The sequence below is a fragment of the Lycium barbarum genome, chromosome 6, assembly GCF_019175385.1.
Source record: "Lycium barbarum isolate Lr01 chromosome 6, ASM1917538v2, whole genome shotgun sequence".
NCBI classification, from domain to species: Eukaryota; Viridiplantae; Streptophyta; class Magnoliopsida; order Solanales; family Solanaceae; genus Lycium; species Lycium barbarum.
This window is the reverse complement of record NC_083342.1, coordinates 43812976-43836640: the sequence shown is the minus strand read 5'-3', so window position 1 is coordinate 43836640 and position 23665 is coordinate 43812976. Positions and strand designations below refer to the sequence as shown.

At 38.4% G+C, this 23665-nt stretch overlaps 1 non-coding gene across 1 annotated transcript; it reads right to left on the bottom strand.

Moving 5' to 3' along the window:
- Nucleotides 1–5338: 5338 nt before the first annotated feature.
- Nucleotides 5339–5445, bottom strand: LOC132600975 (small nucleolar RNA R71). Its single transcript, XR_009567429.1, has one exon. It is a non-coding gene; the product is annotated as a small nucleolar RNA R71 (small nucleolar RNA).
- Nucleotides 5446–23665: the final 18220 nt, after the last annotated feature.

Below are 23665 nucleotides of genomic sequence, written 5' to 3'. Positions count from 1 at the left end.
TTGTCATTCACTTCACACCTTGCTAAACCTGCAACCTGATCCACCTCAACTATGTCATTTTTTACCAGCTCAGAGTTGACTTGATCCTGATTCTCCTGATTCTTGTCAAGTGGTTCTAGATCTTCATGAACATCCTCCACTTCTATTTCTGCAGTTTAATCATTCAAAGCATGGAATTTATTTTGGATAGTAACATTCTTCCCCACTTCATTATCATTTACATGCTTCCTATTCATGAATTTCTCAGGGTTCTTCACCATGGTAAAAACTCTATCATCTTTGACAAAATTGAATTTGATAGCATGTCCAAAAACTTTACCTGTTGGTATAAATCTAGCTGTCTTCATTTTGTTCCACTCATTTCGTTTGTGCTTCAGTTCTTCATATACTCTCATTTTTCCTTTTCCTTGATCTGCGTCGTTTCCTTCATCTTTACCATCTAACTCTTCAGATTTCTTCCTTAATTCTGGATGAAGAGTTCTTCAAGTCACTTCATTATGGCCTTGTAATTTACACTTCTAACAATATTTGGGAAGAACATTATATTGAATAATCACATCAACAATTCTTACTTCACTAGACTTTTCATCAAAAGTTTCCATCCTAACAGAATCAGGCAGATCTGCTACCAAATCAACTAAAACCTTGACCCTAGAATAACTAGGCCTTTTTTTGTTGATTGTAGCCAAATCTAATTATAAAGGCTTACTAACTGCTAAGGCCAATGAAAACAAGGCTTCCTTGACAAAAAAAGGTAGGTAAAAGATGAGGGAATGAGATCCATGCCATAGCAATTGTTGTCCCCTCATTAATTCTGAACTTAGGATCATAAATCAGTGGTCTCATAGGATAATAATATCCATCTTTTGAATTGATATAATGAACACCCTTAGATGTCATTGTAATAAAATCTTCCAGCAACTCAAAAAGCATCAGGATATGTCTATGTCAAAATAGACATATTCTACAATCCCTCTTGATCCGACATTACTTAGGAATCGCCACACGAAGTTCTTCCAAATCAGGCCAACCATGAGAAAACTTCCCAACTACAACATAGTTGAGTTTTTCTATCAAGTTCATATGTGAAACTTCCTCTTTTGTCCATCTCACCACTGCCTTTCGATCTCTTATCTCCACAGGTTTGATGGGGATGGGTTCAATATGTGTTTTTGACGTCTACATGGCTTCATTAATCGACTTAGGGTTTATAGCATCTGCAATAGGTAACAAGGGTTTTGTGATCATGTAAGGTAGGATTTGTGCTAGTTTTGTGTTTGGGGATTGAAGTAATGGGGGAACATGCGAGCAGGAGGCTTTGTCCAGGCCAGCCTGTTATATCTCGTATTTTATACATTCGGAGATTTCAAGGTAGTCGTGGCAAAGTTGAGGGAATGACCATCTTCCAAAATTATTTTAATGTACAAGTTGGTTATGAATATTATTTATGAATATTATTGTATGGAAATATTGAGAAAAGTTAAGGGTAAAAAGGGGAATTCGCGAGATGACTCGTAGAAATATGGAGGAAGGCTAAGGGCAAATTTGGAATTTGGAAAAAAATTAAATTTTCATGAAGTGCAAAAAAAAAAAAGTATGGGCTTGGAAGAAAAGGGGCCATTTGGGCCGTTCATAGTAAATGGGCCAAAGCCCATATGAGCACAAAATTAATAAGTTCATAAGATGACTTAATTAGTCATCTTATTCATTATGTCCCTAGAAATTTCAAGAACTCTAAAGAACAAGAGAGGAGGAGAAACATAAGAGGGGCTATTCGGCCACCTCCAAAACCAACAAGAACCTTGAAAAGTTTTTCTTCAAAAATCATTTTCTACTAATTGAAGGGTCCTTAACAAAGTAGGGTGGTCATTGGAACAAGAAAAACACAAATTCTTGAAAGTTACAATCTTGGCCAAGAAGGAAGATAAGAGGAGAAGGTAAGAATTCATCCCCTTTTATATGTTATGGATGTTTGTGCATGCTGTAGTGTATAAAATGAGTGAAATTCATGAAGAATATGGAAGTAGGGGTGGTGGCCGTGTAGTGTGTAGTGTGTGTATGGCCGTGTATATATATTGTATTGTGATAGGATGGTGAGTAAATTTTATGTAGTATATTGGTTGTTGTTGTAATGTATAGAAATGGATAGAATTCATAAAAATATGGAAGTTTGCATGGTGGTTGTGTATATGCATGTGGCCGAGTATATATATATGTGTTGTGTAAGAAAGATTGAATTAATTAAGGTAGTGTGTTGCTTGTTGTTGTGATGTATAGAAAAAGATAGGAATTCGTAGAAAAATGCATGTAGTGTTATGGCCGAAAATGGTGATGTTTTGGTACGTTATGACGAATTGATTTCATTTGATATTTTAGTTGATGTTGTTGTAGATTCCATGATGAAAAAATGAAGGTTTGGTAACTTTTGTAGTTGTGGCCGTGTAGGTGTGGGTATTATATAGAAGGAAAGAATTAATTTTATTTAGTATTCAAATTGTTGTGGTAATAGGTTTCATGATGTTAAATGAAGATTTAGTGGTTTAAAGTGAAATGGAAATCGTTTGTGATTATTGGAGAAGTTAGTATAATAATAGTATGGTTCTTATGTTTGTATGAAAGGAATTGTTGTGAGTGGATTGTGAACGTAACTCATGGATTTAGAGGTAAAGGATGTGGTTGGAAGGTTGTAAGGTTGGAATTGAATTGCATGACAAAGGTTGTTCGTGTTAGAATGCACATTGTATTGATTGTTGAAGTTGTAAGTATGATTGTTGGTAATGTTGTTAATATTTTGGCCGAGTTAAATTCTCGGGTTTGCTGTTGTTAAATTGGCCGAGGCATATTCTCGGGGATGGTGTAGTTACAGGGGAGATGCTGCCAAAATTTCGACAGATCAGAAGTGAATTTATTTGAAATGCTAAAGCAAGTATATGTCGATGAATCTAACGATAGTGTCGATCTTCTTGAATGTAGACTAACAAGTTGGACGAATAAGCGTAGCTAGTAAGGCGCGACATAGGTATGTTAAGGCTCGTCCCTTTTCTTTCCAAGGCATGATCCCGATGTTATGATCTCATAATTGTTCCCATGTCTTACTTGTTTTTCAAAAGTTGGATGCTTACGATTCTAAAGCAAGATTTCTACGTTATGAATTTATAAATGTTTCCATATTTTCCATGTCTTCAAAAGTTAGAAGTCTATGGTCCCAAGGCAGTGATCGTGTTTCCGATAACCCGTCAATGTTTTCCAAAATGTCCGTATTTCTCCAAAACAAAGATTTATGGTATTGTAAGCTTTTATGACAATAACGATGAAAATGTTTTACAACGACATTGAGGATGTCGAGGATGAGAATATTTCTATGGTGACTATGATAAAAATGATTTCCTGTTCAAAAGGTACTTGATATGACTATTGCTTTGATTTTCCAAAAATGGCTTCCAAAATGTTCGTAAAAGGTTTTGTACTTCAAACGCTCGTAACTTTCTTATACTAAATCGGATTGACCTGAAACTTGTTTCTGAGTCTTCAAGTGTCGGTTTATATACGCTGTCATTCGTTGATAGTCTCATCTTATAATAATTGTTCCTTCAAGGTGAGACAAAGTCGAAATGATTATTCCATAATATAATCGGAGGCTACCGACCTTACGTCACTCCGATAGATACATGACTTTCTTTGGGCTCTCATGCATGCTGCTATATGATATATGTATATGTATATGGGGAACATGGGAAAAAGGGCAGAGCGTTATATACGCGTATCCACCTGATCAGTTGGTATTATATAACATGATATCGTCCCGGACGCGGGATATGTGGTTAAATGGATCGGAGCCGACGCCTCGGCAATATGATATGTACTATTTTCTATATATATATATGAAAAGAAATGTTTTCAAAGAAAGTAAAGTATAATATATGGATCGGGCTGCACGTTCCGCAGCAATGTATATGGATCGGGCCGCACGTTCCGCAGCACTAAGCATGCATGGTATCCGCCTAAAAGGCACTCAGATGTACAGGTTACTCTTTTACTTCCTGATATGCTCTATATTTTCTTTATATCATTATTCATGCTATGTATCCCTTGTATGTTACTATTCATGCCTTACATACTCAGTACATTACTCGTACTAACCCCTCTTTCTTCGGGGGCTGCGTTTCATGCCGTGCAGGTACACCAGATGAGTAAAATCCATTATAGAAGACGTTACAGCGAAGTTGGCAAGCTCCATTTGGCCCTGCAGTGTAGTCGAGTTAGAGTACTATGCTATGATGTCTTATTCAAAGTTAGAGACTTTGCAGACAGAATCGTGGGTATCGGGAGTCAGTGTGTTGGTTTGTATCATGATATAAGTTCTACATGGTTACAGATTTTATTTGATTTGAAAGCAACAAAAAGAATGTTTCGGAAAGCTTTATTATGTATTCATGTTAAATTGATTTAGAGGTCCAAAAGATTATGTACGTAATAAGAGTCAGCGGGTTCGCTCGGCTCCGAATATGGGGTCAGGTGCCCATCACACCCTAGTAAAGTCGGGGTGTGACACAGCCACCTTTGGAGGCTGGCCGCCGGCCACTGCCATCGTGTAGGGTTTGCTCGCTTTTTACGGTTTTGCACGGAGAGAGAAGAGAGCTTTTTTAAGTAAATCCATCTCGAGACGAACCGATATATCAAGGAGGTGATAATTTATGTACTACTACTATTACTACTTTATAAATTATTTTTCTTGTTCTAAAAATTTCAGGAAGTTTATGACCCGCTCTTCTACAAAAAAGTTGGTCAGTTATGATCCTGAAACTGAAAAATCTTTTCGTTTACGCAGGAAAGAACAAACATCATCTCAAAGCATAACTTGTGACAAAATAAAGCACCAATTAGGAGATAACGTCAATGCACCGGATATCCCACCACCAATCCATGTAGATGATCAGTTTCATGAAGTGGCGCCAAGACCAGCAAACAGAATCCTAAGGGATTATGCTAGACCAGATCGTTTCAATTGTGAATCTAGTGTTAGGAACCCTCCGGTGGCAGCCAACAACTTTGAAATCAGGACAGGCCTAATTCAAACAATTCAACAATCTTGTATCTTCACTGGTGATCCAGGTGAAGATCCACACAGTCATTTAATTGATTTTCTGAAACTTTTTGAAACTGCTAAGTATAATGGCCAAGACTTTTTGAAACTGCTAAGTATAACTTTTTGATCCAGGTGAAACTTTTTGAAACTGCCAAGACTTTGTTGCGAAGTTTGCCTCAAGGGTCTATTGCCACATGGGGCTAGATGACTCGGAAATTTTTAAACAAATATTTTTCTCCTGCTAAAACCACAAAGTTAAGACAAGATATTTCTAATTTCTTACAGACTGACACTGAGTCAGTTTATCAAGCATGGGAAAGATTAAAATCAATGCTAAGAAAATGTCCGCACCACGATATTCCTGAACATATGCAATTGTATATTTTCTATCATGGTCTAAAACATTCATCTAGAAATGTGATAGATGCAGCTGCAACAGGTTCCGTTATGGGAAAAACTACAGAAGAAGCACTACAAATGATGAATGAAATCTATGAAAATGGCATTCAATGGCCATCCGATCGTGTAATCATCAAGAAGGCTGCTACTGTAAATCAAGCAGATGCTTTAAATACACCGACATAACAGATTATTTCTTTGGCACAAAAAATTGAATCTTTTTAGGTGAATACACGACAGTCAAGCCAAGCTGAGGCTTGTGACATGTGTGGTGGAAACTATCTAAACCATGAATGTCAAGCAAGCAATCAAAATGATGAGCAGGTTAATGCCCTCGGATACAAGTCATACTCTTTTGGTAGTCCATTGGTACAAAAACATCTAGGCTTTCAATGGAGCAATCCAAATGGTGCTGAAAACGCCCAAAGCTTTCAAAAGCAACAGGGTCCACCTGGATAACAGAATCAAAATCGCGAGCCATCTAATTTTGGACCATATCAACAAACAACACCATACCAGCAAAAGCCTCAACAAACCCATTCAAATCTTGATGGCCTATTGTACAAGTATATTAAAGCCACTGATGAAAAAATGGAGAGTCAAAATTCGGCTCTAAAAAATTTAGAAATTCAGTTAAGTCAATTGGAAACTCTTGTGTCGGGAAAGATTCAAGGTCCCTTACCAAGTAATACAGAGAAAAATCCAAAGGAGCACCTTAAGGTCATTTCTTTACGATCAGGTAAGAATCTTGATGAACCTTATGCAGAGAGACAAGACCAGAATCAACTCGAACAACAGGTAGACAAGGGTAAGAATGCTGAAACATTTTCTTAAAAATCAGAAGAAAAAGAAGTCAAGAAAAATAATGAAGATATTGAAAAAATGACTCCTTTCCCTGTGAAAATTCCTTTTCCACAAAAGCTGAAAAGAGAGACGCTCGATAATCAATTTGCAAAGTTTTTGGAGATTTTAAAGCAAATCCACATTAATATTCCTTTTACTAATGCTTTATTGCAAATGCCTTCATATGCCAAATTTTTAAAACATATTTTATCAAACAAAAGGAAATTAGAAGAAGTTTATGTGGTAATTCTTAATGAGAAATGCAGTGCGATACTTCAAAACAAACTACCACAAAAACTCGGAGATCCAGGTAGTTTTACAATTCCATGCACTTTGGGAGGGGTATACTTTGAAAAGGCACTTTGTGATTCCGGAGCTTCAATAAATTTTATGTCATTTTCTATTTTGAAAAAATTAGATCTTGGTGAGATGAAGAATACAGTTGTCTCTTTTCAATTTGCCGATCAAAGTACTAAGAAACCTAAGGGAATCATTGACAATGTTCTTGTTAAAGTAGATATGTTTATTTTTCCTGTAGATTTAATAGTACTTGAATTTGAGGAATGTCGTGATGAACCAATAATTTTGGGTAGACCATTTCCTGCTACAGGTAGAGCAATCATAGATGTCCATCAAGGACAGCTAATTTTGAGGGTAGACGAAGAAAGAGTCATTTTTGATATGCAAAAGATACTATGATTTTCAGGAGATCAGACATTATCTTCGTGCTTTTCGATTTACGTGATTAGTGACCTTGTAGTTGAATTTCAAAATGATCAATTAATTTCATACTCAATGGAAAGATGCCTGGTCACATCAGGCACCATAGATAATGATGATCCCAATATAAAAGAAGAGGCTGAATTATTGGAAAACGATTCGGTGGTTGATGAGATGCAACCAGAAGAAGTTCAACCAAAAATTGAACTCAAAATTCTCCCAACTCATTTAAAGTATGTTTATCTTGAGCAAGAATTATTTCCAGTAATTATTTCCTCTTCTTTGACTGCAGAATAGGAAGATAGTTTGATTGAAGTACTACGCGCACATAAAGGAGCCTTAGGGTGGACGGTAGCAGACATCAAAGGGATTAATCCAAAAATTTGCACACACAGAATCCTCATGGAAGATAGAAACAAACCAATAATATAACCTCACAGGAGATTAAATCCTGTAATGCAAGAAGTGGTAAAAAATGAGATAATAAAACTACCTGCAACAAGTATCTTTACCCCATTTCTGACAGTTCGTGGGTAAGTCCTGTTAAGGTAGTACCGAAAAAAGGAGGTATGACTGTCATAAAAAATGAAAATAATGAACTCATACCTACAAGAACTATTATAGGATGGAAAGGCTGTATTGATTACAAACATCTCAATGATGCCACCAAAAAAGATCATTTTCCTTTACGTTTTATTGATCAAATGTTGGAAAGAGTTGTAGGATATAAGTTTTATTGTTTTCTTGATGGATATTCAGGTTAGAACCAGATACCAATTGCACCGGAAGATTAGGATAAGACAACTTTCACATGTCCCCATGGAACATATGCCTACAGGAGAATGCCATTTGGTTTGTGCAATGCACTTTCCACATTTTAACGCTGCATGTCTACAGTTTTTTCGGACATGAATGAAAAGTTTTTGGAGATTTTTATGGATGATGTCACACTTCTTGAAAAAACATTTAAAGATTGTCTTCACCGTTTGACTCTAGTTCTTAAAAGATGCGAAGAGACAAACTTAATTCTTAATTAGGAAAATGTCATTTTATGGTTTCTGAGGGAATTGTTTTAGGACATAGAATCCCTACTAAAGGGATAGAAGTTAATAAAGCAAAAATTGACCTTACGGAAGGATTACCCGCCCCCCCCCCCCCCCCCCCCCCCGAAACAACTCATAAAGGCATTACAAGTTTTCTCGGTCATGCAGGTTTTTACAGAAGATTCATAAAAGACTTTTCAAGGATTTCAAAACCGTTGACCAACCTCTTGATGAAAGATTTTAAGTTTAATTTTTCAGTTGATTGTTTGAAGGCTTTTGACACTCTTAAAGAGAAATTATCAATTGCACCTGTAGTCGTATCCCCTGATTGGAGTCAACGTTTTGAGGTCATGTGTGATGCTGGTGATATAGCAGCCGGAGCTATTTTAGGCCGAAGAATAGATAAAAACATTGTCCCATTTACTACGCCGGTAGGACATTTAAATGAGGCACAACTGAATTATGCCACAACTGAAAAAGAATTACTAGCAGTGGTATTTGCATTTGATCAATTTCGTTCCTATCTAATAGGTACTACTATTTTCACCAATCATACGGTTTTAAAATATCTCTTAGTAAAGAAAGATGCCTGACCTAGATTGTTAAGATGGATATTACTTCTTCAAGAGTTTGACATTGAGATAAAGGATAAAAAAAAGGAACGGAGAATTAGGTAGCTGACCATTTGTCTAGGTTAGAGAACCCCCCTCGTGAGTCTTTTGATATAAAAGAAGAGTTTCCTGATGAACGTATTCTTTCTGTCAATTCAATTGTGACTCAACAACCCTAGATTGCAGACATTGCAAATAACTTTGTCGGAAAGTGGAAACCTCAAGATCTCTCTTACCAACAAAGGAAAAAGCTTATATCTGATGCTAAATATTATCTGTGGGACAAACCTTACTTGTTTAGATTTTGTGCAGATAATATCATAAGAAGATGTGTACCCGAAGAAACAATGAACAGGATATTGTACCATTGTCATGGTGGAGCAATCGGACGACATTATGCAGCCAACCGAACTACTTTTAAAGTTTTGGAAGGGGGATTTTTCTGGCCAACACTTTTCAAGGATGCACGTGCATACGTCGCAAGATGCGACAAGTGTCAAAGAACCGGTAATATCACCAAGAGAGATGAGATGCCATTACAATCAATCCAGGTATGTGAAATATTTGATGTCTGGGGAATAGATTTTATGGTTCCTTTTCCCTCATCTCATTCTTTTGAATATATCCTTGTGGTTGTGGATTCTGTTTCAAGATGGGTTGAAGCCATTCCCACAAGGAAAAATGATGTTAGAACCGTGTGTGATTTTCTTAGAAAAAATATTTTTACTAGATTCGGTACTCCTCGAGTAATTATTAGTGATCAAGGGACTCACTTAATGAATAGAACATTTTCAACTTTGCTGTCAAAATATGGTGTAACTCATAAAATAGGAACACCATATCATGCTCAAACGCAAGGGCAAGTTGAGGTTTCCAACCGAGAATTAAAGAATACTTGAAAAAACGATTGGAATATCAAGAAAAGACTGGGCTCTAAAATGAGAGGATGCATTATGGGCATATCGAATGGCGTTTAAAATGCCAATTGGTACTACCCATGCAAATTAGTCCTTGGAAAGGCTTGTCGTCTTCCTGTTGAATTAGAACACAAAGCTTATTGGTCACTAAAAGCACAAAATTTTGACATGAACTCTGCTAGTAAAAATAGATTTTTTCAAGTTAATGAGTTGGAAGTGTTGAGATTGGAAGCCTATGAAAATGACAAAATTTTCAAAGAAAAAACCACAAAACGGCATGACAATTTAATCCTACAAAAAACTTTCAAAATTGGAGATCAAGTACTTCTCTACAATAGTAGACTCAGCCTATTTCCACGAAAATTGAAATCCAGGTGGACAGGTCCTTATAATGTTACAGATATTACTCCATGCGAAGTAATTGAAATGCAGCAGGCCAATGGAGGAAACAAGCTTAAGGTAAATGTTCACAGGTTAAAATAGTACTTTGGAGGAAATTTTGAGCAACAACCATCACTTTAATAGATTGATGAAGTTTAGCATTTCTGAGTCGAGCTGATGATGTTAAACTCAGAACTATGGTTTCTTACCCTTAGCCATTGAGGGAGAAGCAATGGAGCCTTGTAAGTGAAACATAGATTTGAAAAATTAAATGCTTAACCAATTGATCTGGTCAATATCAAGATTATTGTACAACCAGAACATCTCATGAAGGCCTCTACAAAAACAGAGTCACCTACAAAGGAGCAACTCCATGTTGATCGGTATGCCTAAGTAACTGGTTGGTTAACCATTTAATGGTAAAACTCATATGTTGGCACAGGTAAATTTTCTGTTTTATATGTATAACTAGGACCTCATGACAGTTAATGTCTTAACTTAGTTCAGCCTATTACACATAGAATATGTGTGGTCACAGTTTCTTTCTAGCTTTCTTTTGTGATCGTAAATTTGAAAGCCAAAAAAAAAAAAACGGTTACCAGTATGTGTCTATATATATATATATATATATATTACTATTTGGTGCTAGTATTTTTTTCCTTACGTCCGAAGTCTATTGCACTACTAGTAAGGTTAGGAAATTTTTATTACTTATATATAACTATTAAAATCTATAGATATTTTTTTTAAAAAAATATTGCACATGAATAGCATTCAATAATTTTTTGACTACATTCCTCGAGTATTTAAAGTCCATAAGAGCTTTGAGAACTTCTAACTTTAAGCCATCATTTTTCCAAATGTAAATTGTTCACTACAATGAAATTTTTATTTCTGAAAATAATCGAGACTTGTAAATTAGGATAGTCAATAACTAGAACTTGCCTCTATTGTCGACAAGGTGAAATCCTAGAAAAATGCTGATTTTGGAAAAGGAATTAGGCCATCTTTGGATCGATTGAGCCTTTCTATTAATCCCACCAAATGAAAATTATCCCTAGCGTCCAAATTTTGAGCCTCCTTACCTTTTGTTTTCTTAAAACCTTCCTGACCCCCCCTAAAGAAGAAAAACACACACACACATATTTATGCCCATTATCCTTTTTCCTGGCTATGTGCTTAAAAGGATGACAAGTCATATTTGTTGATGAAATACATGTCTACCTCTTAGAGAGTAAGTACTTCATGAAAAAAAAAAGGAACTACATATTCCTAGTATTTGCAATAAAAAGAGGATTATGTTAATTAAAACTCTCATGATCATCTCTTATAAGCAATACCAAGTCTTCTATAAAGTCATCCTTTAAGTTTATAAAAGCCAAGAAAAAGAGAAGTCACTTTTAAAATATACTTATATCATACCAGCCCTTAGCCTAACATTACAAGCCAATAAAAGTCCTACAAGATTCTAAAGTCGGCATTGATCTACATTAGTGGAGATTGGCAAGAAAGGCAAGCCTATAGTTTATTGAAATTACCTTGAAACAAGTTCGATATTTTTCTTAAATCAACGATTTTTTAACATTGATGTTTACAGAGTAAAAATGAGGGTATAAACAAAGCAAGTTCTTATAAGACCTTAAGAATTTAGAGTATCAGGTGTAGTCTTCGAATTTTTTTTGTTGATTAATGCGCAAATCTCTCTCTCTCTCTCTCTCTCTACACACACACACACACACACACATATATATATATATATATATATATAAAGTTATTATCTCTTCTTTTTCTTTCCTCGGGACGAGCAAAGGTTTAAGTGTGGGAGAATTTGATAAGTGTATTCTTTTGGATTATAAATATATAATTATTCTTACAAAAACATAAAAAATATCATTATTTTTCCATATTTTTAACAAAATATTGCATGAAAGAATTAAGCGGGAAACAAAAGGAGCAAGAGTGTCATTGAAAGCATATGGAAGACATTCTACAACAAAACCAAGGATTCATAACAGGTTTTCATGCCAAAACCATTACCAACAAGCAAAACGGTTACGAGAAGTCATAACATGTTATCATACCAAAACCGTTACCAACAAGCAAAATGGTTATGATGAAGTCACCTTATGGCTATAAAAGGAAAGGAGAGGACTTGGCTTTTGAATCATTATAGAGAGTAATTTTCATTTCAGTTCAAAATATTTTTTCAAGTCTGGAATTACTCTAGTTCCTGATTTTAATTAAGTAGGGAAAATTATTCTTTTTGAGTATTTCTTTCCATTTTCTTACTTAATGGACATGAATATTTCCATTATCAATATTAACTCCAGCAGAATTCCATCCGTAAAAGTGGATTTCTGATTATTCTTCCTGTCTGCGCCCGCGAAGAGTTTCACGCCGAAGCGCTTATGCCCCAGCAAAACTGTCACGACCCGACTAGGGGCCGTGACGAGTACTCGATACTTGTACCGAGCACCCCTTACCTATCATTTTACCTGTACCTCTTAGCAAGCCGTATGAACAGTGCCATATTTTTTTCTTTCGAACTGAACATTAACATTAGCAGCGTCGTTATGAACATAGACTAGTAAGCTTCGCTATTACTTCATACAGCAGCATTAAGATGCCAAAATACCCCATATTTAACTGTACATAACTGACTGTGCATATCTGTCTACGAGCCTCTAGACATAGTACACTTATACATAGAAAGGGCCGAGTACTGTCGTGCCCGAAAATACATACACAAAATAGTACCACAGAAGTAAGGCTCCGGCACAACTGGAGCGCTATCAAGTGCGGCTGGTATAGCTCCTAAGGATCAAGTCCACCTGTATGCTGACTTGCGCGACATGAAACGCAGCGTCCACAAGAAGGGGCGTCAGTACGAATAGTGTACCGAGTATGTAAGGCATGGAAGATAATACAAGCAATAACATAGAGTACGATTAATAATATCATGGAGTCATAGGACATATAATGAGGCAAGAAAATAACCTGTACATAGGAAGGCCCCTTTTTGGGCGGCTATCATGCATAGCTTGTCTTTCTTTTTAAAAACGTTTCCCCTCCATGAATGTAGAAAATAGAACTTATATTATGTCGTATCTTATCGTATCATATCCTATCGTGAACTACCGTATCTTATCGTGGCGTGTCAGGTCGTGTCCTATCGTATCTTATCATGGCATATTGTATCGTGTAATATCATGTCTTGTTACAGCATGTCATATCGTGTTATATCATGTCAATGTCATAGTGTATCACGTCATAGCATAACTCGTCATATCATAGCATAGCTTAGCATATCATAGCATAGCTTGTCATAGCATAACAGCTTGTTGTGGCATGTCATGTCATGGCATATCATAGCATATCATATCATAGCATAGCTTGCCATAACATATCTTATCACAGCATAGCGTATCATATCATAGCATAGCATGTCATAGCATATCGTATCATAGCATGTCTGGTCATGACATGCTAGGTCATATCATAGCGCCGAACAAGGTCGGCTCGCCCACATAGCGCCGATATACACCAGCTCGCCCATATATCCCGCGTTCCGGCACCCCGCATCCGGGATAATAAGCCAGCTGATCAGGTGGCAATGAAACATGTATCCCTTCCCATTCCCCCTGCTCTGCTGGTGCAGGGGGAGCAGGAAAGGTTTGAGGGGGAGCTTCATTATGAGATTCTCCTTCTTCTAGCTCCCGTTCAACTCTCCTTCCAGGCACTGTCTCGCCCTTCTGGGCTGCCCTAGCTTTCTTCTTCGGCGGCATTACTGAAACCATAACATAGGATTAGGAAAGGAATATGGAAACCTGGGAGCATAGCTCTATCGCACGATCTTAGAATACAAAGGAGGTCATATTTCCTAAATGCCCTGTAGCCTCCTGTCTATAAGTGTGGCGCGCTACACACCCATAAACAAGACCCGACTAGGGGCCGTGACGAGTACCCGATACTTGTACCGAGCACCAGTTACCTATCATTTTACCTGTACCTCTTAGCAAGCCGTATGAACAGTGCCATATTATTATTTTTTTCGAACTGAACATTAACATTAGCAGCGTCGTTATGAACATAGACTAGTAAGCTTCGCTATTACTTCATACAACAACATTAAGATGCCAAAATACCCCATATTTAACTGTACATAACTGACTGTGCATATCTGTCTGCGAGCCTCTAGACATAGTACACTTATACATAGAAAGGGCCGAGTACTGTCGTGCCCGAAAATATATACACAAAATAGTACCACGGAAGTAAGGCTCCGGAACAACTGGAGCGCTGTCAAGTGCGGCTGGTATAGCTCCTAAGGATCAAGTCCACCTGTATGCTGACCTGCGCGACATGAAACGCAGCGTCCACAAGAAGGGACGTCAGTACGAATAGTGTACCGAGTATGTAAGGCATGGAAGATAATACAAGAAATAACATAGAGTACGATTAATAATATCATGGAGTCATAGGACATATAATGAGGCAAGAAAATAACCTGTACATAGGAAGGCCCCTTTTTGGGCGGCTATCATGCATAGCTTGTCTTTCCTTTTTAAAAACGTTTCCCCTCCATGAACGTAGAAAATAGAACTTATATTATGTCGTATCTTATCGTATCATATCCTATCGTGAACTACCGTATCTTATTGTGGCGTGTCAGGTCGTGTCCTATCGTATCTTATCATGGCATATTGTATCGTGTAATATCATGTCTTGTTACAGCATGTCATATCGTGTTATATCATGTCAATGCCATAGTATATCACGTCATAGCATAACTCGTCATATCATAGCATAGCTTAGCATATCATAGCATAGCTTGTCATAGCATAACATAGCTTGTCGTGGCATGTCATGTCATGGCATATCATAGCATATCATATCATAGCATAGCTTGCCATAGCATATCTTATCATAGCATAGCGTATCATAGCGTATCATATAATAGCATAGCATGTCATAGCATATCGTATCATAGCATGTCTGGTCATGATATGGTAGGTCATATCATAGCGCCGAACAAGGTCGGCTCGCCCACATAGCGCCGATATACACCGGCTCGCCCATATATCCCGCGTCCGGGCATCCCGCGTCCGAGATGATAAGCCAGCTGATCAGGTGGCAATGATACATGTTTCCCTTCCCATTCCCCCATATATCCCTTTCCCCCATCCCAGGGTCATATACATATCTTACATACATATACATGTCTTATATACATTTACATATCTTATATACATATATGTATTTTATATACATATTCATATCTTATATACATATAACATATAAGCATCCAAGGGAGCCCAAAGAAAAATCATGTAGCCATCGGAGTGACGTAAGGTCGGTGACCTCCGATTACACTATGGAATACTAGTGATCGTTTTGTCTCACCTTGAAGGGACGAGTATTTTAAGGTGAGACTCTCAACGTAGAATAATATTAAAGTAAACGTAGAATGAAATCGGGGGCATCATAGATGTCAGTTCATAGGCTGTGAAATCCTTAGAAAATAATGTCATAGCTAAGGAATATAAATAAGATTCAAAAATTAGTTTATCACTTCCACATTCACATAGAATACTTAGCTTAGGAATCTTAGTCATAAAAATCGTTCCGGTGGTACTTATCATAGGCATATCCTCTCGTCTAACATCATTGTTATCATTATCATCATGGAAGTCTCCTCGTTAGAGTAGATATAGTACTTATGAATTGATAACGAAATCGATATCAAAGGATTCCCCTAGATTCAACTTCTAGTAAGTCCAACAAGACTATAAGGAAAATCCAAGAGTAACGGGCCCACTTCGGGCTGGATGAAGTAGCGTATACTATTTGCATATGTTACATGTCATGGCGTTACTTGTGAGGGTTCTAGGGTAATCGGGTCCCATTTATGCAAGTTCTAGGGGTTTAGGGGGGTCTTTCCATCATTTTGCACACTTTCTAGTTCTATTCTATTGAACAAAAAGAAGAAAACTTTAGGTGCGGATTCCGGGGAATAGAGTTGTCCCCGAGGCTCGTACCCAACTTATTATATCTAAGACATGCCACAGAAAGAAGGGTGAAGCCTTACATACCTCTTTCCGCTCCTTTTGCTATTCCAAATTCACGTTGCAATTTCGTCAAAATCTGCAATTTGGTCACATTTACCAAAACTTTTATTAGGGTACTTAGAGTTGAAATCTTAAGGTAATACTTGGCTACCGAAATTTCGGCAGCATTTCCTCTGTAAATATACCATCCTCAACATTCAACTTAGTCAAATTTTAATCAATCACAATCCGGGAATTCAAACCCGGCCAAACTATCAACATAACTCTACAACCACACTAGCAATTTCCATATTCAACTCAAGGTACAATCCATCACTTCAAGTAGCATTCTACTTCCTTCAAGACTTTCCAATTCCAATAAAACAACAACAATCTTATAATATATATTCCAACAACATCATACTAATATCATTGCATACCATCCATACAAGAACATTATTTTCAATTTACACAACTTCCAACTACTAACACTTCACCAAGCTTATCAAATCTTTATTTGTAATATAAAATCCACAACACAACAACCAAAATGCTAAATAAAACTTGCTCACTATCTATTCATCAAGCAACACACACACGGCCATATGCACACTACACACTGCACGGCCAACCTCATGCATACACAACTACAATCTTTCCAAAATCATTCAACTTCCACTTTCCACATAACATTCTCAACAATAATAACCAAATACTAGATGAAGTAATTGAAACATGATTCTTACACCTACATACACATGCACGGCCATATACTATATTCTTGTTCTTCATGAATTTCATCCACTTTTGTACACTACAACATGCATAAATATTCATAACATCAAAAGGAAATGAATTCTCACCTTCTTCTTTGATCCTCCGACTTGTTTGAATCCCCAACTTGTGAATTTGTGACTTTCTTGTTCCAACAACAACTCCACTTTGTTAAGGGCTCCCTACTTGGTAGAAAATGATTTTTGGAGGGATTTGTTTTTTCAAATTTTCTTGGAAATTTTTGCTATGGCCGAATGGCCCTTATGTTTTCTCCTTCTTTCTTTTGTTCTTCCACCTCATGAAGTTTCTTGAACATTATGAGATAAAGATGACTTTGTCATCTTTTATTGTTGAAAATTTGACCCCCACATGGGCCTAACCCATGCCTTGGCCGATTGGGCCTTTCATTTTCTTGCAAATTTTCAAGCCCAATTATATTGGCTAGTTCTTGTAATTCATGAAAAGTATTTTTTTTTTCCAATTTCCAAATTTACCCTTCGTCTTCTTCCATATTTCCACGGGTCATATTGCAACTTCCCTTTATGCTCTTGACCTTTCTCATTATCTTTACTTCTAAATTTTTCATAAACAACTCATGTGCCAAACAAAATACAATATGGCCTTGCTTGTCGTCTCCCCGCGATTGTCTTGAATTATCCGATTGCACAAAATGCGGGATATAACATCCTCCCCCCCTTTAGAAAATTCGTCCTCGAATGTTAAACTGGCCTCATAGCATGGTATAATACTTCGGGGAGGTCTCCTCCATAGATACCTCACATGTCGTTATATCCATCTTAGGAGCTTAAGTTACCTTTTATACCGCAGCTTCGGTTTCCGGGGCATTCACGCCACTGATACCATCGTATGTGGGCGTCATACGCGTTCTTATATACACACATATTTATTATCAACTATCCCACCATAGACCTCCAGGCACTATTCAAGCCTATCCTAGTTCCCGAGCTGTAATGAACTTTCTGCCTTTCCACCAATCTGGTCTGCTTCATCTTGCGCGACTTCTCATAGTCTCTAACCGTACCATATACTATAGTTTCCCTTAAGTTACTCTAACCACTCATCTGCCTGTCGTGTCTCAATTTATAGATTCTTTGCATACTTCCCAGGGGGTCACCCATCATGAAATTGCTCCCACCTGAGCACGCTTAACCTTGAAACTTTAATGCATTTTAGTGTCTCAGTGTTAGTATTTTTTACCTCCGCTTCCCCGCACTGCCTATATCACATAATATGGGGCAAGTTGGGGTCTTGACAATGTTCAAAACGCCCTCGTAACACATCTTTCTCTTTTAATGACTATCTAAGCCTTCATGATCGCTAATATTCACTTTTTACTCGTGTGTATGGTTGCTCTTGCCCTAAATTTTCCCGAATTCCTCATATGTTCCGTAATACAAAGGGCGGTGCAAGATAAAGTAAAATCCAGTTCAATTTAACATCCGTATATTATAGAAGAGATGCCGGAAGTGTACCTGCGACCGCATCGGTGGAAGGTCCAGGATCCTGCCGTCCTGTCAATGCATATATACGGTGTGGAGGGCCGGCTAAACTGGGTGTCCCTCCCCTGCCTCGGCCACGGCCTGTCCCAGAGGTCGTGCGGACGGTGATGAACTCACTGCTGACCCGGCGGGCTGGGCTCTGCTTCTCTCATTCCTTAGCGGACAATCTCGCATCAAATGGTCGGTCCGTCCGCAAGCATAACACGCACCTGTATCCCGGTAACACTGTCCCGAGTGTGGCCTGCCACACCGGGTACACCGCGGCGGGGGTGGCATCATCCTGCTAGAATCAGCCCTGTACTGGGATCCTGAAGCTCTAGTGCCTTGACCTGCTCCCGAATAAGTAGGACGGTCAAATCCCCATTCCGCAAATCGAGGAGGTGCACTGGACGTCGATTGGTCTGAATGCCAAAATTGCTCCTGTGCCTGTCCCCCTCTGTACTCGCTTCTAGCCCTGGAAAATCTGCCCCTTTTTCTGGAACCCCTATCTGGATAACACTCCTCTCTCCGTGCCTGGTACTGTTCTTCTAGATTTTGGGCGTGGGCCTGGATGCGGGTAATAGTCATCCCGTCCTGGAGTGAAGCCGTCAAGCATTCCTTAACCAAATGCAGCCCTAGCCCACTCACAAATCGGTGCACATGATCTCCCCTATCAGCTATCATGGTTGGGGCATACCTAGCTAACGAATTAAAACGGAGGTTGTATTCTCGAACACTCACATTTCCCTGTCTCAGGTTCAAGAACATATCGGCTCGAGCCCGTCGAACCTCTGGCGGTAAGAAATGTCGTAGAAATGCCTCTGTAAACTCCTGCCAAACCGGAGGGGGTGCATTCGCTCCCCCCAAAGATATCCAGCTGCTATACCACAGAACTGCCACATCCCGCAGCCTGTATGAAGCCAACTCTACGGACTCCGTATCTGAAGCATGTATAATCCTCAGAGTCCTCAACATCTCATCTATGAAACTCTGCGGGTCTTCCTCGGGTTTTGATCCATAAAACTCTGGTGGCTTCAGGGTAATAAAGTCACGGGCCCTTGCACTTACCGCCCTGTCGCCCAGGTCTACATCTTGCCGCTGAGCCTGTGCGGCAACGAGCTGGGTCAATAACTGGATGGCCTCTGCCATCTGCTGGCCCGGAGCTGCTGGCGGTGGAACTGGAGGTGCGGGGGCTGGAGCTGGAACTCTTGCCTGCTCTGCTGGTGCAGGGGGAGCAGGAAAGGTTTGAGGGGGGGCTTCATTTTGAGATTCTGCTTCTTCTAGCTCCCGTTCAACTCTCTTTCCAGCCACTGTCTTGCCCTTCTGGGCTGCCCTAGCTTTCTTCTTCGGCGGCATTACTGAAACCATAACATAGGATTAGGAAAGGAATATGGAAACCTGGGAGCATAGCTCTATCGCACGATCTTAGAATACAAAGAAGGTCATATTTCCTAAATGCCCTGTAGCCTCCTGTCTATAAGTGTGGCGCGCTACACACCCATAAACAAGACTCTACTGGACACGGCTCGTAGACAAACTCCTAGGACCGAACTGCTCTGATCCCACTTCTGTCACGACCCGACTAGGGGCCGTGACGAGTACCCGATACTTGTACCGAGCACCCCTTACCTATAATTTTACCTGTACCTCTTAGCAAGCCATATGAATAGTGCCATATTATTATTTTTTTCGAACTGAACATTAACATTAGCAGCGTCGTTATGAACATAGACTAGTAAGCTTCGCTATTACTTCATACAGCAGCATTAAGATGCCAAAATACCCCATATTTAACTGTACATAACTGACTGTGCATATCTGTCTACGAGCCTCTAAACATAGTACACTTATACATAGAAAGGGCCGAGTACTGTCGTGCCCGAAAATACATACACAAAATAGTACCACGGAAGTAAGGCTCCGGCACAACTGGAGCGCTGTCAAGTGCGGCTGGTATAGCTCCTAAGGATCAAGTCCACCTGTATGCTGACCTGCGCGACATGAAACGCAGCGTCCACAAGAAGGGATGTCAGTACGAATAGTGTACCGAGTATGTAAGGCATGGAAGATAATACAAGCAATAACATAGAGTACGATTAATAATATCATGGAGTCATAGGACATATAATGAGGCAAGAAAATAACCTGTACATAGGAAGGCCCCTTTTTGGGCGGCTATCATGCATAGCTTGTCTTTCCTTTTTAAAAACGTTTCCCCTCCATGAACGTAGAAAATAGAACTTATATTATGTCGTATCTTATCGTATCATATCCTATCGTGAACTACCGTATCTTATCGTGGCGTGTCAGGTCGTGTCCTATCGTATCTTATCATGGCATATTGTATCGTGTAATATCATGTCTTGTTACAACATGTCATATCGCGTTATATCATGTCAATGTCATAGTGTATCACGTCATAGCATAACTCGTCATATCATAGCATAGCTTAGCATATCATAGCATAGCTTGTCATAGCATAACATAGCTTGTTGTGGCATGTCATGTCATGGCATATCATAGCATATCATATCATAGCATAGCTTGCCATAACATATCTTATCATAGCATAGCGTATCATAGCGTATCATATCATAGCATAGCATGTCATAGCATATCGTATCATAGCATGTCTGGTCATGACATGGTAGGTCATATCATAGCGCCGAACAAGGTTGGCTCGCCCACATAGCGCCGATATACACCGGCTCGCCCATATATCCCGCGTCCGGGCACCCCGCGTCCGGGATGATAAGACAGCTGATCAGGTGGAAATGAAACATGTTTCCCTTCCCATTCCCCCATATATCCCTTTCCCCCATCCCAGGGTCATATACATATCTTACATACATATACATGTCTTATATACATTTACATATCTTATATACATATTCATATCTTATATACATATAACATATAAGCATGCAAGGGAGCCCAAAGAAAAATCATGTAGCCATCGGAGTGACGTAAGGTCGGTGACCTCCGATTACACTATGGAATACTAATGATCGCTTCGTCTCACCTTGAAGGGACGAGTATTTTAAGGTGAGACTATCAACGGAGAATAATATTAAAGTAAACGTAGAATGAAATCGGGGGCATCATAGATGTCAGTTCATAGGCTGTGAAATCCTTAGAAAATAATGTCATAGCTAAGGAATATAAATAAGATTCAAAAATTAGTTTATCACTTTCACATTCACATAGAATACTTAGCTTAGGAACCTTAGTCATAAAAATCGTTCCGGTGGTACTTATCATAGGCATATCCTCTCGTCTAACATCATTGTTTTCATTATCATCATGGAATTCTCCTCGTTAGAGTAGATATAGTACTTATCATTTGATAACGAAATCGAGATCAAAGGATTCCCCTAGATTCAACTTCTAGTAAGTCCAACAAGACTATAAGGAAAATCCAAGAGTAACGGGCCCACCTCGGGCTGGATGAAGTAGCGTATACTATTTGCATATGTTACATGTCATGGCGTTACTTGTGAGGGTTCTAGGGTAATCGGGTCCCATTTATGCAAGTTCTAGGGGTTTAGGGGGGTCTTTCCATCATTTTGCACACTTTCTAGTTCTATTCTATAGAACAAAAAGGAGAAAACTTTAGGTGCAGATTCCGGGGAATAGAGTTGTCCCCGAGGCTCGTACCCAACTTATTATATCTAAGAAATGCCATAGAAAGAAGGGTGAAGCCTTACATACCTCTTTCCTCTCCTTTTGCTATTCCAAATTCACGTTGCAATTTCGTCAAAATCTGCAATTTGGTCACATTTACCAAAACTTTTATTAGGGTACTTAGAGTTGAAATCTTAAGGTAATACTTGGCTACCGAAATTTCGGCAGCATTTCCTCTGTAAATATACCATCCTCAACATTCAACTTAGTCAAATTTTAATCAATCACAATCCGGGAATTCAAACCCGGCCAAACTATCAACATAACTCAACAACCACACTAGCAATTTCCATATTCAACTCAAGGTACATTCCAACACATCAAGTAGCATTCTACTTCCTTCAAGACTTTCCAATTCCAATAAAACAACAACAATCTTATAATATATATTCCAACAACATCATACTAATATCATTGCATACCATCCATACAAGAACATTATTTTCAATTTACACAACTTCCAACTACTAACACTTCACCAAGCTTATCAAATCTTTATTTGTAATATAAAATCCACAACACAACAACTAAAATGCTAAATAAAACTTGCTCATTATCCATTCATCAAGCAACACACACACGGCCATATGCACACTACACACTACACGGCCAACCTCATGCATACACAACTACAATCTTTCCAAAATCATTCAACTTCCACTTTTCACATAACATTCTCAACAATAATAACCAAATACTAGATGAAGTAATTGAAACATGATTCTTACACCTACATACACATGCACAGCCACATACTATATTCTTGTTCTTCATGAATTTCATCCACTTTTGTACACTACAACATGCATAAATATTCATAACATCAAAAGGAAATGAATTCTCACCTTCTTCTTTGATCCTCCAACTTGTTTGAATCCCCAACTTGTGAATTTGTGACTTTCTTGTTCCAACAACAACTCCACTTTGTTAAGGGCTCCCTACTTGGTAGAAAATGATTTTTGGAGGGATTTTGTTTTCAATTTTTCTTGGAAATTTTTGCTATGGCCGAATGGCCCTTATGTTTTCTCCTTCTTTCTTTTGTTCTTCCACCTCTTGAAGTTTCTTGAACATTATGAGATAAAAATGACTTTGTCATCTTTTATTGTTGAAAATTAGACCCCCACATGGGCCTAACCCATGCCTTGGCCGATTGGGCCTTTCATTTTCTTGCAAATTTTCAAGCCCAATTATATTGGCTAGTTCTTGTAATTCATGAAAAGTATTTTTTTTTCCAATTTCCAAATTTACCCTTCGTCTTCTTCCATATTTCCACGGGTCATATTGCAACTTCCCTTTATGCTCTTGACCTTTCTCATTATCTTTACTTCTAAATTTTTCATAAACAACTCATGTGCCAAACAAAATAAAATATGGCCTTGCTTGTCGTCTCCCTGCGATTGTCTTGAATTATCCGATTGCACAAAATGCGGGATATAACAAAAACCACTGGACATAACTAGTATGGTTCTGTCAAGATTTTTTTTTTTTTTTTGTTAATTTAAAGGTTACTAGGCTTTTTTGTCACCTAGTGACTATTTTATTAACAATAATAAGGAACTAAACAAACTCAGAAGTGTATGCAAATAAGAGAGAGAAACGCAAAATAAGAAAGGGAAAAGCAAAAAGAAAGCTAGCTAAATCTACTATTTGACCAGTCCACA